The 15399-nt window shown below is 42.4% G+C and overlaps 2 long non-coding RNA genes across 2 annotated transcripts; both read left to right on the forward strand.

Annotated features, from left to right (window-relative positions):
* Positions 1-4497: 4497 nt before the first annotated feature.
* LOC142092127 (uncharacterized) lies at positions 4498-7483 on the forward strand. The gene is made up of 3 exons (XR_012676950.1): positions 4498-4905; positions 6618-6774; positions 7362-7483. It is a non-coding gene; the product is annotated as an uncharacterized LOC142092127 (long non-coding RNA).
* Positions 7484-7953: 470 nt separating this feature from the next.
* On the forward strand, positions 7954-13096 carry LOC142092128 (uncharacterized). Its single transcript, XR_012676951.1, has 3 exons — positions 7954-8033; positions 8854-8939; positions 10050-13096. It is a non-coding gene; the product is annotated as an uncharacterized LOC142092128 (long non-coding RNA).
* Positions 13097-15399: the final 2303 nt, after the last annotated feature.

A 15399-nucleotide genomic window follows, 5' to 3' on the forward strand; every position in this document is an offset into this window, starting at 1 on the left:
GCTCAGAAAAATCTGGGGAAGGAAATGCTCACAGGCCCCCGTGAGACTGAAAAATGAAGATATTACACTTACGCAGAGCATTGTTTTGTCGCTCGCATTATTTGGTGAGGACACATTGTTTATCTTTGTTCTGCTGTGGAGATCCAGACTGACCTATTCCTGCTTGCACAGGAGTCAATGAGTCCCTTTATCTCCAGTGCACTAGTACAAATAGAGAGTGCTTAGTGGGTATATAACGGCACGAAATCCAAACGCTGCCATTTATCACCCTCTTTGTACTGAATTAAATCACTAGGTGAAATGCACTGAAGAATCGAACCTTTATTGTTTTGTTGGTGAAAGGATTGGGTCCCAGAATTACATCAGTTGTTTTCTCTAAACAGCTATTAGCCTCCTCCATTATACTAACAGAACTGGTTTCCATCCTCTGGCTCATTTATTCCAAACCAGCATTATTGAAGTGAATGGGGTCTAGGCCCTGGATATTAGAAGAGCTGTTGGTCTACTCATAAATAACAAGTTGTCAAGGATTTTAATGGAAACCCTTAGAGTGCTGTAAATCTGTGCAGTTCTGCCTGCATCCCCTCCCTCATTTCCATCACAATATCACTCCAGTGGGACTGCAGCTTGCAGCATGTGCCAGGCAGCCTAGATTGGTAGGACACGGGGGAAGGAGGAGGAGAAAAAAAAAAGCTGGAGATGGGGTGGGGGATTCAGAACAGTTGGTACTGCGGAAGCATCTGCTGGGTGGCCGGTTTCGGAGTCACCTGGCCTATTCAGCGTGGCGAGGGGAAAGGGCTATTCATCCAGGGGGACTGGAGAGGGGAATAACAGAACCAGGGATGCTTGTGGAATAAAGACGGATGTATTGCAGTTTACATTTCGCTCCGTTGGTCTGTGAAGCAGTAAATCTCGGCAAGTAGAGGGTTTTGTTAGGTTTTGATCACAATTTAAGTGGTAGAGCTAGTGCAGTGGTACCGCACAGACTGTCTCTAGCTATTAGTCAGAGGACATTCCTTTTCAAGATGAATTTTTTTAACCTTCCTAGCCAGTCCAAACTACCTGCAGGGAAAATTTGACACCGTTCCTGATCCAAATAGCAATGTTCGTGTAGTTCACTGGATCTGGCCAGAAACTCGGTTACTACAAAGTATGCCCCTTGCACTTAATCATCCCCCAAATATCTGCAGCTCAGCTGCCTGCTGAGATCACAGCACCCTGCTGTATACAACACGAAAGCCCTTCTAGGAAGGAACTTGAGCTCACTCGTCCATTCTCCGTTGGCTATATGATATTATGGAATATATTACGATTGGCACAGCCCATCCCACTCACAAAGCAGACAAGACTGCACGAGGCCCTGTTTAAGGGATCGTGTGGACTCTCTGCCCTCCAAGGCACCAGAGCTCATTGAAATTTGTATGCAAGGTCAGTTTAGGCTTAAATGTAGGCTTGCACCCTGGCTTACCATGTAATATAAATAAAAAATTACATTGGTGACAAAGCTTCTACTAGCCTCAGAGTGCCCAGGGCTTATAGTCTTATATAATTACTAGTCTGGCACTGAGAATCTAAAATACAGCAAAGCTATCAGCAACACAGAGCCTAAATTAATTACTTTAAATATAGCTCCTTTCACATTACAACCTCACATGACAAGCACTGAAGAAGTAGGCCTTACGAGACTTATGGTCTACATAACATAATTAAATATTACCCCTATGTTACAGACAGGGAAACAGTTATGCAAACATGAAGGAATTTGGCCAAAGTCACTCAGAAAATCTGTGACATAATGCCCCTTTCCCTCGCCAGATTTAACATTCATTTTGAGAAAGGCTGAACAGCACAAGAAGCGAGCCGGGATGGAGAAAAAATGGATGGCTGCCAAAAGGGATTGATGCCCTTCAGACTCCAGGGAGTTTTTAACCCTTCCCAATGGTTTTCCCAGCCTGAAAAACCTGGTGGGGTTCATCAGGCTGTACTTCTCCTCTACTGATCCATAAGAGATTTGCCAGTGGGAGCAGCTGCTTCGAGAGTGAGTTGATAACTCAAGCCCTGAGGCACTTACATCTGTACGTCTCGTCCCCTGCCTGCTTCCCTTCCCCAGTAACAGGATGAGACTAGAATATTGCATGCGCTTTTATAATGTGTATTCCTGTGGGGCCTTGGTCGTGATTACGGCATCTAAATGCAACCAGAAACAAATAGTGACAATGAAAAAGACAAAAAAGATGGTCAGCCTGAAGATTCTGAACATGTTTTACACTATATTTGTTTCTATTTAAGAAGTTGCAGTTTCGTAAGCCATAGAGTGTAGTTAGTTCCTTTTTTAATAACAGTTACAGTATTTTTGAGAGCAGCTGCTGCACACGTTATGTAGTACAGCTGAGAGAGCCATATGGATTTTTAATTCCTAAGAGTTATTACTTGGTTGTAGCAGTATATATGAACCCACGCTTGGCTTAATGGAGTCATTAGACTCGACAATCCTTCCTTAAAGAGGGCTATTGTTAGGATAGATCTGATCCAAAATGTAGGAAATGTTTGGAAAAGGGCTCTTCATTATATGAAACAGAGAACATCAGGGTTTTTTTTAAGGTAGCCCAGGGTTTTTTACACCTTCAGGAAGTTCCTTCTCTGTTAATATAAGATAATTTTAATGACCTGTATTCTCTCCTTTCAGAACTATACTTAGAAAGTGTGCCTTGAGATGTTATTGTTGCTTTACACTGGTGGGTTTTTTAACAAACCAGGCAAAATGGGGACACTCAAATCTTCTTGCAAGCTACCTACTAGAACACCCCTCTGCTCTTAAAGGAAGAAATCTTATAAAAATACTCAGAGATACAACCCTAACACGTATTTTGGAAGAGACATTAACTTTGAAAGAAATATTAAATCATATTTCTCAGTGAACTTTTCTAAGACAACCCCAACCCCTAAACATGAGATTCTTGCACTTTATCCTAAAACATGTGGCCCAACGAGAGGCAGAATATAGACTAGATGCATCACTGCGGGATCCTGAATGAAAATTTCTTTAGTCCCAGTAAAGACTCTAATCCTTGTGTTTACAAGCAACAGAAGAGAAAAATACGCTGCTTTAATGTAGAAGCTATATATACCTATATATCACTCGGATGCATTGTATTGAGTATGATACAGATTGCTCAAATAAATCTAAGGAGTTCACTGGATCTTTAATTCTATAGAAAATGTTGGAAAACTCTTAACCTCATGACACATATCAGGATTGTAAAATTTAAAATGAATTCTAGTAAATCTGCTGCTGGCTGCCATGGAAATGGAGCAGGTTAGTTTAAAGGAATCAGTATCACAAAAAAAAAAAAAAGAAAATGGAATCCAAGCTTTTTTGTGTGTGTCGAACAATTAGCTTAGAACAACCTGCTCCATTTTTAGCCATCTCAGTCTGTTTCCATGGCAGCAGGAACTGAATTCATACAACTGTTGCGAATTCCGGATGTAAATGGTGCTACCCACTGTGTCAGCAGCACCAACAGACTTCAGAGTCCAATTTCAGCTTCCCAAAGCTGGTAATTTTGTTTCGCTATTATTTATTTAGGATTATTTTTGTGCCGTTTTAAAGATTTAAGACAAGGTTGCCCTAAGATCTTTGCACTAGCATTAGCCCACAGTTAGGGTAGCACGGACAGAGCCAGTACAGACCAATTTTCAAACTTTTGGCTGTTTAAAACCAAGTCCTGAAACCCCATCCAGACAACACGCTGCGTCGGGTCTGACGATGAGGTTTATTGCCTCACAAATAAACTCTTGACGGGATGATCCTATGTGCCCATGGCTGCTTAGGGATCAACGCTGGGCCCTGTCAAGGACTTTGCTGTGTTGTGCCGCCTGACACACACCTCCCTCCCTCACACCCGCCTCCCTCCTCTCAGCCCCCCCAAAATCACATGCCACAGCGGCCCAAAGGCAGAGCTCTGCGCTGCCAGCCCTCCACTCGAAGCCTGCCCACAGAAGGGGAGCGGGGCTCTGAGGTGGGGACCGGCTTCGGACCACAGGATCCCGCCCGTCCCCTGAGGAGAGGGGACAATTCCTGTCAGGAAAATCTCCCCTCCCTCACAAAGCCCCTCCTCAGACAACACCTCCCATGACTCCCTGCGCAGCCTTGGCGCCCCTCGCGAATATTCAAATCGCTCCGGTCCTCACAGCTGTGATTGGCTGTAGCCGTTCAAATGAAGCCACGCCTCCCTTGACGAGGCGGGGCCGTTAGCGACCGTTTGCTTGGGGGCGGGAAAGGAGGCCGGGAGCGCTGGAATGCGCATGGGCAGCGCCGGCGCACGCCCGTGACGCCAGCGCGTCCTCCTGTTGCCGTAACAACACCTCCCCCGCCCCTTGCTGCTTTTATCCAATCAGAGACGCTTCTGGCTGCTTGGCCCAATGGAGCGGCAATATGTTAATAAAGGGGCGGGGCGGAAGGAGGATTATGCTGGTCGTTTTGCCCAATCAGAAGGCGGGGAAGGGTGGGGGTCTGCTCCCCTCAGCCGTCCGGCGGCTGCGGGCCTCGCCCCGCTGTTTTCCCTCAGCGGCTCCCGGAGGCGGGAGCGGGGGTCGCACTGCCCGCCAGCCCCGCGGAGGCTCCTGCCCTTCCGGCTCGGCTCTGCCGGTGCCTCCGCGTAGGGCGGGGGGGCGCACCCCGGTCCCGCGGGGTGCGAGCTCCCTATGCTGCAAGCTCAGCGGTGCCTCCGGGCCTGCTGAGGGCGGTTATGGCGGATGGTGACCTCTGTAAGGGGACGCTCCTGGCAGTCGGTTCCTGCCTGGGGAGTCTCCCGCCGGCGTTGAATTAATGCCCAGTCCTGTGTGACGAGTGTAGGGATGAAGCCTTGGAAAAAAAGTGCCTCAAAAGTTGCGCCGTAGCCGTAGGTGGGTCAGCTGGGTTGTGGAGTCTGCTCCTGGCACAGGGTGGAGCGTTGGGAAAGCGTTTCTGTCGTCTCGTGGGTGGGGAAGCCAAAATAATGGTGGTGGTGTCGATTCCTGCTGAAGGACTAGTAAATTTACATTTGTGCAGGGGTCACAGCATTGTTTTAACCTATCACTTGAATTGTTAGAAATCAAAAGCTTTAGTGTCCGTGCGTCTTGTTTTGCACAAGGCTTGGCAGCCTGTCTCAGAATTCCCCATTCATGCAGTTGACTTCAGGCATATGCTACCAGTCATCAGTCAGAGTATGTATTTATTGGCCCCAGTGTCCCCCTGTTGTTCTAACACTTGCTCTTTGAGAGTATGTACTATCCCTAATGTTTAATCTTTCTGAAGTACTAGCTTGTGATCATTATACATATTTCTCTCATAATGACTGAAGTTAGGCAAGAAGTCAAAACTTAATATGTCTGTGAGCTCCTGCCAGTATTTTCTGGATTCATGCCTTGAGAGGAGAACATGAAGAAGCACTGTAAATGGCTCCATTCCCAACCCAAATAAAGCATTATTCAGAGTCGTATTCCAGGAATCTTTGTTTTTCACCACTCGTCAGAAATATCAATGGAACTGTTTGTTCTAGCAGTTATTGCTAGCTAGTATGAGGCTTCTGAAACACTAAGAAATTGCCGGTTTGTTCAGTAGTCACTTATGACTAATTGCCCAGATTATCACCTAAAGCAGGCAGTTTGTAAATAATACATCCACAGTGAGCAAAAGCAATCCACCTTGATTGATTGCAGAGATCTAATTGAACAGCAATTCTACATCTCCCTCTGAGTCCAAAGAGAGAGTTTGAAACTACAAATCTTCATTCTCTTGAAACTGCTTCTGCTCTGCGGTGCAGTGCAAGGAGCTGCTAGCGGGTATGGCTTTTGAGGAGCAAGAGAGAACGAGGAGTGAACAGCTTGCTGGACAGATTATACCGTCTCAACAGATCGGTTAATGGAAATGAAAAATAATCAAGTGCTTATGAGTGTGAGTTGGTTAGGCTATATGCATATGATGATCCCTTTATTGGTTTTTTGCAATCAAAAAGGTGAAGATCAAAATATTTGTTTATGGCTTTTTTCCGCCCTGGACTTCTTTCCTCAGAAAATTAGCCACTTCCCTGGAAGGAGTGAGAACTGTAGGAAATATTTGCTGGCTAGGAACATGAGCAGGGTGGTAAAGCTCTTCCCAAAAGAATTCAACTTCTTTCTCCGTGTCTTCCTGCAGAGTAAGCCCTTCTTAAAGCCTGACTTTCTTCTTGGCACAATTATTTTTTGGCTATCAGATTTAAATTCTACTACTTGCATATCAGAAGGGGCTAACTTCAAGCATATTAGGAGCCTTTCCTGAATACTAGGCAAAGATTAGTATGCTGGGGTAGAGGAAAGCAAATAGTTTTCTCTGTTTGAAATTAGTGCTGGAAGAGAAATCAGGAAAAAAAAGCAATTGTCACTTAAAACTTTTCAAACGCAGTGGGCTGAAGGAAAGTAGTACCGATTCTTTAATCTGACAATATTCTAACAGTCCTATTTGCTGTTACAGTTAAAGTTACACTTTTGCAAAAATAGTTTGAAAACCTAGGCCTAGAAAATCTACATTAGAAAGCAGCTTTAATGCAATTATTTCATAACTTTTATAGTGTCCCTCTGTTCTGTTTCCCTCCTCGTAGTTATGACAATTTGTAGCCCAACTGCTGACGAAGGAAACCCAAGACTTACATCTGTAAACTGGACGCTGACTGTCAGGGCAGAGGCATCTTCATCACCGAATCTGAGAAGGGCATAAACCCTGGACAGGATGTGATCTGCCAGCTCTACATCTCAAGGGTAATCCCTCCATTCCATGTTTCAAGATCGCTGCTTTGTCACTGAGCTGGTGTTTTAATACCCAGTTTAGCCTTGCCTTGATGTGGTCAGTCAGCCATAAATAGCATTCACTGGTCATTTTCTTCAGATTCATCACTGCCAAAAGAATTCATCGCTGTCAAAAGAAAAATGTCTACTTTACATGTTATTCTGCAAACTCTTGTTCAGAAATGACTTCTAATATTTTGAAACAGAATCACCTTGACAAGAATTCAGGGCATTCAGGATAGATGAATTGAACGAGGAAAACTTTATCCCTCATCAGAGAATGAGCACTTAAAAGAGACTCATTTTTCACGAGTCCCATTAAGTCCTACTGTCCTATTCCAAACAAGTGCCTCACCAAAGTGTTTTTGATTGACGCTTTTAAGTCATGTCCCTAATGAAGTCTAATATAAAAACTTCAGTAAGCTTCCAGTTGTTTGGACTTCCAATAATTTGAGGAGCAGAACCTTAATTTACTTTGGTTTATTGTTGACCTTTGGACACACTTTATTTTATGGGCTAAATTTGTTTGACTTTGCATTGACCTCATTGTTATTTTTTAGGGAATGTTCCAAGGAAAGAATGAAAATCTATGAATGTCTGGAAAAAATAACAGAGGTGGAAGGGAGGACACATGGACACTCTGGCCTGGAGAAAAAGAAAGTAGGAAATCAGATTCTCTTCAGCAGAAGATAGGGTGGACTGACCCACAGGCTCCTTTTCTGTTTTTAATGTTTCATTCCTTCAAACATCCATGCTTGAAGTGAACTTGAAACACTTGCTGAGCTGTACGAAGACCAGCTACGGCTTTAAATTAAGTGGAGAACCTGCGAACACTTGCTGTAGTGCAGACCCAAGCTCTAGTTTGGTCAGTGTTAGGGACACACACCCCAGTAAGAGACATTTACAGTATCTTTCCCAGCTCAGCACCAGGCTAGACTACAACAGAAGCATATCTGGCATAGAAAAGAGTTCAGCAGGGACATCAGCTGGGCTTACTACCTTTGCTATAGCAATTAATGAGTTACCAGTGGTGTTCACGTGTTTCAAGCAAGTTTAGAAGCAAACAGGCTTCATGTTCTCCTTCCCAGCCTTTTATTATTGATAGATTTAAGTTTGATCTGAGGATTTATGTGCTGGTGACATCCTGTGACCCTCCAAGGATATCTGTCTATAATGAGGGCCTTACACATCTTGCTACTTCAGCATCCTCTGATCTTTTGCATAATAGCTTGGTAAGTAAACAAGCCTATTAGCAGAAGTTAATGACAGTTCAATACATAGCAACCAGAGATACGGAGAAATCATAATGGTTTGACTGTCCGAAGCATCTTTCTCTTGAGAATCTCTAAGCACTTCATAAATACTAGTAATTCATCTTTGTAGTATCTGAGTGCCATAAATAAAATTACGCATAAAGTATTTGAGCAGATTCTGTAGTAGAATACAGCATGTGTTATATTATCCAGATCAGTGCTGCATACAAGTTTTAGCAGTTAGTACTTCTATAAATACATACTTAATTAACTTTTTGTATTATTCTGGTACTATTTTTCATAAAGCATTATTGTGGGGGAAAAAAAAGATAGTTACAAGAAAAAGAAATCTTGGAAGGAAAAAAGGTCCTAAATGCTAAGATATGTTGGTTTACTTCTTTATAAAAAGAGGTCGTGGCTTAACTGGTGGCTGGAAAAGGTTCTGGTATGCAGTTCTGGATCATTCCAACACAGAATTATCTCTACTAATAAGTGGTTGTAGAATGGGGCCTGACTGAGAAAGAGGGTTATCTTCCATTGAAACTGCTGATTTCTCAGAAGTGATGGAATTGGAATGCTGATGAGATTGCAGTGAAGTGAAATTGAAACTGTTGAGCCTCATTTATTGGGTTCTTTAGAGTAATGGTATCAGTATAGGGCTGATCATATTTAGTGCCATTAAATCTTCTGTGCTTAATTAAGATGCTTTGTACATTATGCAGTGTGACCAGGATCATGTAGAGAAGAAGGGAGGAGGCTAATACCTTTCTAACCCTGCATCTTGTTCATTCATTTACAGGATAATGTATGCATGCATCTGACAAATTATTCCATTAACAAGAACAGAGTTAATTCTGCCAGAGAAAGAGACACTGGTAGTAAGAGGTAAAAAGGAGAGAACATTTCTAAGCTACTCCCAGAGGGGGTAGTGTTTACCTTTTCTTGTACATCTTCATATGCTTGACTTAAGACTTCAAAGCATCTGTATGTGTTTCCCCAAGGCACTGTATTTTTTTGTTGTTGAATAAATCAAGTGAAGAAACTCAGAGGAGTAACAGAATTGGACACCAAAATTGGGAAGAAAACTCCACAGAGGGGAGTTTGTACTACAGCTTGACAGCATACATTGGATTTTTTTCAATTTCTGTCTTGAGATTAAATGCTTACCTGCTTTTCCTAGGTACGCTGGTTTGTCTGATAAGATGTTACCACTCTCCAAACTTTGCTTGTAATCTTAGATCATAATGCTATAACAATTCTACATCTTCACTGTATTTGTTATCTTTGTCAGCTGTGATAGACAGTTTTATATTTGTTTACCTAGACATAATATTTTTCCTATTGCAAGCATTTCTCTTGTTCTCTTATTCCTTCTGTGTTCTTTCTTTGTAAATACATCAGCCGCAGTGCTGTGATTGTGCAAGGCATAACTCTTATAAAATGATCCATGAGTATATGTTTCTTCTTTACGTTTTGCTTCCTAAATCCCCTCCTGTGCTAGTAAATGAGATTGCTCTAACTCAGTAATAGTTTGAGCAATGGAAGTTTCCAAGCATGAATACAAGTTATAGTGGTATAAAGAAGCTGTACACAGATTGAACTATTGCAATATTAGGGTAGAAATACACCAGTTCAGTTGAATTTGTGTTTGTATCAAAGTTTCTAATATTCCGGCCTTTCTAGGAAACTGTCCACTTTTAATAACTGTATGCAGAAATGTGGCTGTGATACCAGCCGGATGTGACTGCATATAGCAGATGTTATTATTAAAACATGGATAACAGCACATGCTATTATGAAACATAACTATCAGATCTGATCCCCCAGTTACACCAGGGTGGTGCTCACTTCAAAAAACTCAGGTTTGGTGTTATCCTGAATCACAAATCCAAGCCCTAGTTGCCCGAGGTAGGAACGCTGATAAGAGTCTGTCCTTGATCCTGCAACATGATCGTGTATTAACTGGGGTTTTTTTGTTGGTTTTTTTTTTTTCAGCCTGTTGGTTGCTCTCATCAGCCTCTTCCTTACCACCAGTTTCGGATTGTTTTGGCTCTTTGCAGGTCTCCCGCAGGGTTCCCGGAGCCGGATGGCTGGTGGGTGGCCGGCAGAGGGGGATAGACTACACTGAATCGGTGGAAAAACAGTGACTGTGGTCCCGGACACATGCGGGGAGCGTTGCCAACCTGCAGGAGTCCTCACCTTTGTGGCCAGCTTCACCCCAGTTCTTTGCATACAGAAGTATTTCAGAGTTATCCATTACCCTCGGTGGAGGTTACTTGGTAATGGAAGGGGCAGACTGTGGTTGTCAGAGCACAGCCAGTTAATGCCAGTTCCTCCTCTTCTACTCCCAGCACATGATACCATAGATTGGTATCAACTCTGCATTCAACCTGAGGCTATAATTTCAAACTGACTGTGTTACTTACTTGTTTCCCTCTTTGCAATATATATGAAAAACAGCTGGCATCACTCTACTAAGAACACGCTGGATAAGAAGGTGTTTTTCCCAGCTTAAGTGACTTGTTCACAAATCCTTGTTGAAACCAGCAGCAAAACTCCAGATTTCCTATGTCAGCTCTGACCTTAGGTGCTGGGATCAAGCATAGTGCATCTCCTGACCTGGCTCCACACATCTCTGTCACCTGTAAGATATGTTTAACTTCCTGATACACCATACATACTGTGCTCTAGGTAGCCATCAGATTGCATAGGAATTCAGTTTATATGCAGTTTGAGGCAGGTAGGTGAGGGATCTTTTCGGAAGGGCTTTCACATCAGCTATTGTATCTTATCAGTCCTAGTAATGAAGGCAGCGGGACCAGGCACAGAGCCCAGTTTGTGGGCTCTGCTTCCTGCAGAAAGTTCCATGCAAAGGGATAGAGTGGGCTCACATTTTCTCCTTTAGCATTTCCTGAAGCCGCACAATACAAACACAGTTCAACTCTAGGCAAGCATGGGTGATTGAGATTACACCTTGCATGTGGTACAGACCCGTTCCTCCAGCCCATCTGTAAGCTCAGATATGCTGAACGATATTGTCTCTGTTGCTCCGGATGGCGTATGATTTTTAGCAAATGTCAAGATTTGAAGCCACTGGATGGCTGCAACTCCAATCCAGACCCAAGAGATTGTGCAGTACATGGTCATCACCCTGCAACGGATCAGAGACTCGGATTAGCAAGTAAAAAACACTCAGAGGACTATATTTACAGTATTTTTTCTGTTCCCTAATTTCAGTCTTTTAAAACCTTAATCTCCTTATGAAAATACTAAATGGCTTGTGGCAGCAGCATACTAGCTATTTGACGCAAAGAATAGCATAGTGTGTCCTAAGTCACAAACAGTGGAAGCTACAAATAAATTTGAGGACGAAGGAAGAGGAGGAGGAGGAGAAACGAGGCGGTACTATTTATCTGGCCAAGAACTACCACCTTGCAGAAGTATTCTGCAAATGGTGGGTGCTAGCCAGCCAGGAGTGAGCTGCATTCAGTGAAAAATGGTGCATTTCAGTGGGCCCCATCGCTTGCTAGGTTTGACTTCACACTGGAGTAAGGAGAGATGTGAGTTACTCAGCAAGTGATTTTTCTTCCTCTGACTCAGCATTGTATCCTCAGCATACTATTTATAGATGTTAAGGCAAAGCATCGAAAGAGCAAAAGGTTCCTAATTTTAATTTTAAAGTGATTTAGGAATGAGGGATTCAACATTGCTAAGAGGGGAACCGATTTGCTTTGTGTGCTAGATGATTAATCAGCAATATTCAGCATATGATAACTGTCTCAGAAATGATGTATTGACTTGGTAGAAGCTATAGTTAGAAGGGAGAACCTTGAAGGTGCTAGCTTCTGCTGCCTTCACTTTGACCATCATGTCATTGTCGTTACTGGAGACAATACAGGACAAATATACTTCCAGGAAGAGGTCTTTCGGGATCTGTTTTGCAAGTTCTTCAGCGGTCCCAACCACAGATTTAATAGAATCTGTGGGACGAGGTGGTGGGGAAGGGTGTGCTTTCTTTCATTGTATGATTTCAGTCCATTTCCAGAGTATGTAGCTGTTCCGCAGTCTTATAGTGGTAGTATGGAGTAGCTGGTCTCAAACTGTGATGTCTTTATGAGCAATGGCACATAGGTTGCTTAAAATGATAAGCGAGTACCACCAAAATAATGAAACACTTCTCTGCGTGCAGGTTTGTAGCAAGCTAATTTGGGAACGCCCTTGTGAAGCAATGTCTGAGCTATCTTTAATTTACTTCACTGAGAATTGACAATGCACGTGCATCTCTGCCTTAGCTATACCACTTCCAGAACCTGAGCTAGGTTGGCCTATCAGTCTATAGTGTGGACATACCATTAATCTGCTGATTATTGTATTTCCTTCCTTATGGGGCTTGAGCAAACCTCTACTCCCAAAATTTTTGTCTCCCCAAATCAGAGAGATCCTCTCTTCTGTAGACAATGTTGTTCATCAGGAACAGACAGAACCATTTTGTTGTTTCTTCTTTTAAATATGTTCTTTGGCAATTGCTTCCATTTCTACAGCTTTGCTAGCACGTAACATCCATCAATAGATAACCGATGAAATTTGCCTTTAAAAAAGAAATGTCAGGAGTTTGTGGGTGTCCTGACATGGAACTGTTGTACTGGAACTTGATGTATATATGCTTGCTATGATGGTATCTGATTGCTGCCAGCTCTTATTTTGCTCAAGTGAAAAATCCTTTGCTAAAAATGCCAATGTGGTGTCAGATCTACTTAGTAGAATATAGTTAGTGAGGAAAAAAGTTCTCTGTACTGAACTTCAGCTGAACAGCGGAGTGCTTGCATCACATCTTGAAAATTTTCTCTTCACAGGGCAAGATATGTTTAAAATAAACTGTATGACTTTTCATAAGACTGTAAAGAGCATAAAAATAAATACATTAATGTGGTATAGCAGAGTCTCACTCCTCAGGCTCATGAAAAGTAAAGGGTGGAAGAGGCCAAAATGAGGAACACCAACTGTGATCTTGTAAGTCTGGGGGTTTGGCAGGGCTTGTTGTTTATATTGCTCCATTGAGAGCCATTCATTTTGCACTTAACCCTGTTAAGAGAGCACTCAACTACTCACAGATATGCCCTTCCTTGGCTTAGTTTTCCTCTGATTAGAGGCACAAAGACCTCATGTGTCTGACAAATTGCTTCATTGGATAAGGCGATTTCTTTTTCAAGCTCAATTTCAGAAAATGTACATTTATGTACTACATATTAACAAAACCATAGATAAGGAGGCACTGACCCTGTTTAAAGCACTCAAAACATCTGCTTTGATAAAAGAAGGATTTGAGGCTATTGTTTCATGTTTCTTCTACCAGCAACAGAACAAATATAACCTGGTGTCTTCATTCTGCCTGATCTTCATCCTTGTGTCCAGAGCCTACTGCTATTAATTGTGGCATTTCGGTGTTCAGCACTCATACTTTGAAAGTCACCTGTCGAATTATGATTAGAAAAATGATGGGGGGAAAAAAGTATTGTTTTGTTGTGATTTTTAACAACTTCACAGCACTTTCCAGATCCGCTGCAGAGGTAGCGACAGACTCTGTTCAATGGTTTTCTGTTCAATTGTTCATTGTTCAATTGTTTTAGTTCAAAGTGGGCAGTCACTATGGGAAGGTGGGGAATGAGCAGCTGACTGAGCAAGGGATGAAAACCTCTGCCCCAGCAGAATAGCAACATGAAACAAAATTAAAAGGTAACCAGTGTCTCATCCTCACTTTGTTTTAGCTCATTTTTTAACAGTAGTCAATTTTGTAACATAGACTGAGCTGATGCTCTGCATTTCACTGACCTCAGCAATGTTGCACCAAGAATGAATTTAGTCCGTACCATCAATCTGGTTTTGAATCAGCTCCTGATACAAGCTATTTAGCCTTGTGAGACAGATGTGTCTGCGTTAAGGAAGATAATTCCAATGCAGGACATCAATAAAATATTAATCTTTTCATATATTTTAATAGAAGTTTTGGTAGAAATTAAGCTACCCACTCCAAGACTGCTCCTATGTAAAAATACAGTACCATGTAAGTCGCTGGAAACTACCACATATACGACATGCAGTTGATCGGGTCACTGTGAGAAGGATTATGTGAGCCTGGAAAGGGGTCATGAGTTGCCTCCTTGCTCTTTTTCTAGTAGCTAGATTCTCAGCGCAGTGATTCACTGCCGTGTGAGTACCCACACAGCGGAAGGTAGAGGGATTTCTGAGTTGAAAGGAGATCTGCTTGCAGGTGGAGGGAGAAATTTCAGTTTTTCCAGAGACCTTCTAAATACTGGAAGAATATTTGAGTGTAAAGGAGAAGGGAGAAGCACTCGTTCAGCATAATAACTGAAGGTTGAGGGGCAGCAATCAAGGCAATTAGCACCTCTTTCTTTTATCCTTTAGTTCTGGAACCAAACATACGTGAAGAAATGAAGCATGGCATATTAGAAACACTGTCTGTACAAAGCATCACTAATGGATTGGGAAAATATGCTTATAACAACAGTATTGTGTATAGGGAAACTGAGGCACCAAGCTTGTTGCTAGTTGGCAGAGATGATCATCTGTGTCCCTGGACCTTTCTGGAACTCTCTGTCACCCACAGAGTGAGGAACAGAACCAAATCTCATTCTACAATGTGGAGTAAATCATTCTGGTAGCTTCAGCCTGATTTTGCTTTCTGCTCCAGCTGTTAATGGCACAGGCTTGGATCCGATAGCAAAGATAACCCTTGGGGGCTTTAGGTCTTACTGACTCTGGGTCAAAGTGTGAGATCCCACAACATTCATTTCTAGAGCCTTGTTCTGATCATTCAGGGTTGATGCGAACCTTCATGGTGCTGTTGGATATATTCAGGCCATCAGTCACCTCTTACCTTTTAATGCTGGAAAAGTGAATTTCATTGAGCTATTCTTTTTATTAGTCATCTATTTCAATAGCAGAACCTCAACAGAAGAGGTTCTATGTCTACAGAAGGAAGTTTCTGAGTTGTACAGTTCTTCATTTTGTTGTGTCACTGTGGAAAAAGAAAAAGGATACAAAACTAATTCTTTCCTTTTTTTGGTTTAACAGTGACATCAGTTTAGGTATTAAAATGGCCAGTTTTGTAAATGTAGTCAGGAAACAGCAAATCAAAGCAGCTAGTTTCAGAAGAACTGGATTTTTGAAAGTTATTCATTGTGCTGTGTGTGGCCCCGACGAGTGAGTTAGGACAGGATGGGATATCCTTGGGAGCAGGTGCACTGGGAATGCACTTTTTATTTAACAGCTTAAATGGAAGCTGGCCATTTCTGGCTTCTACATAATTGCTAAATACTTAAAAATC

This window comes from Calonectris borealis, chromosome 22 (genome assembly GCF_964195595.1).
Source record: "Calonectris borealis chromosome 22, bCalBor7.hap1.2, whole genome shotgun sequence".
Lineage (NCBI taxonomy): Eukaryota > Metazoa > Chordata > Aves > Procellariiformes > Procellariidae > Calonectris > Calonectris borealis.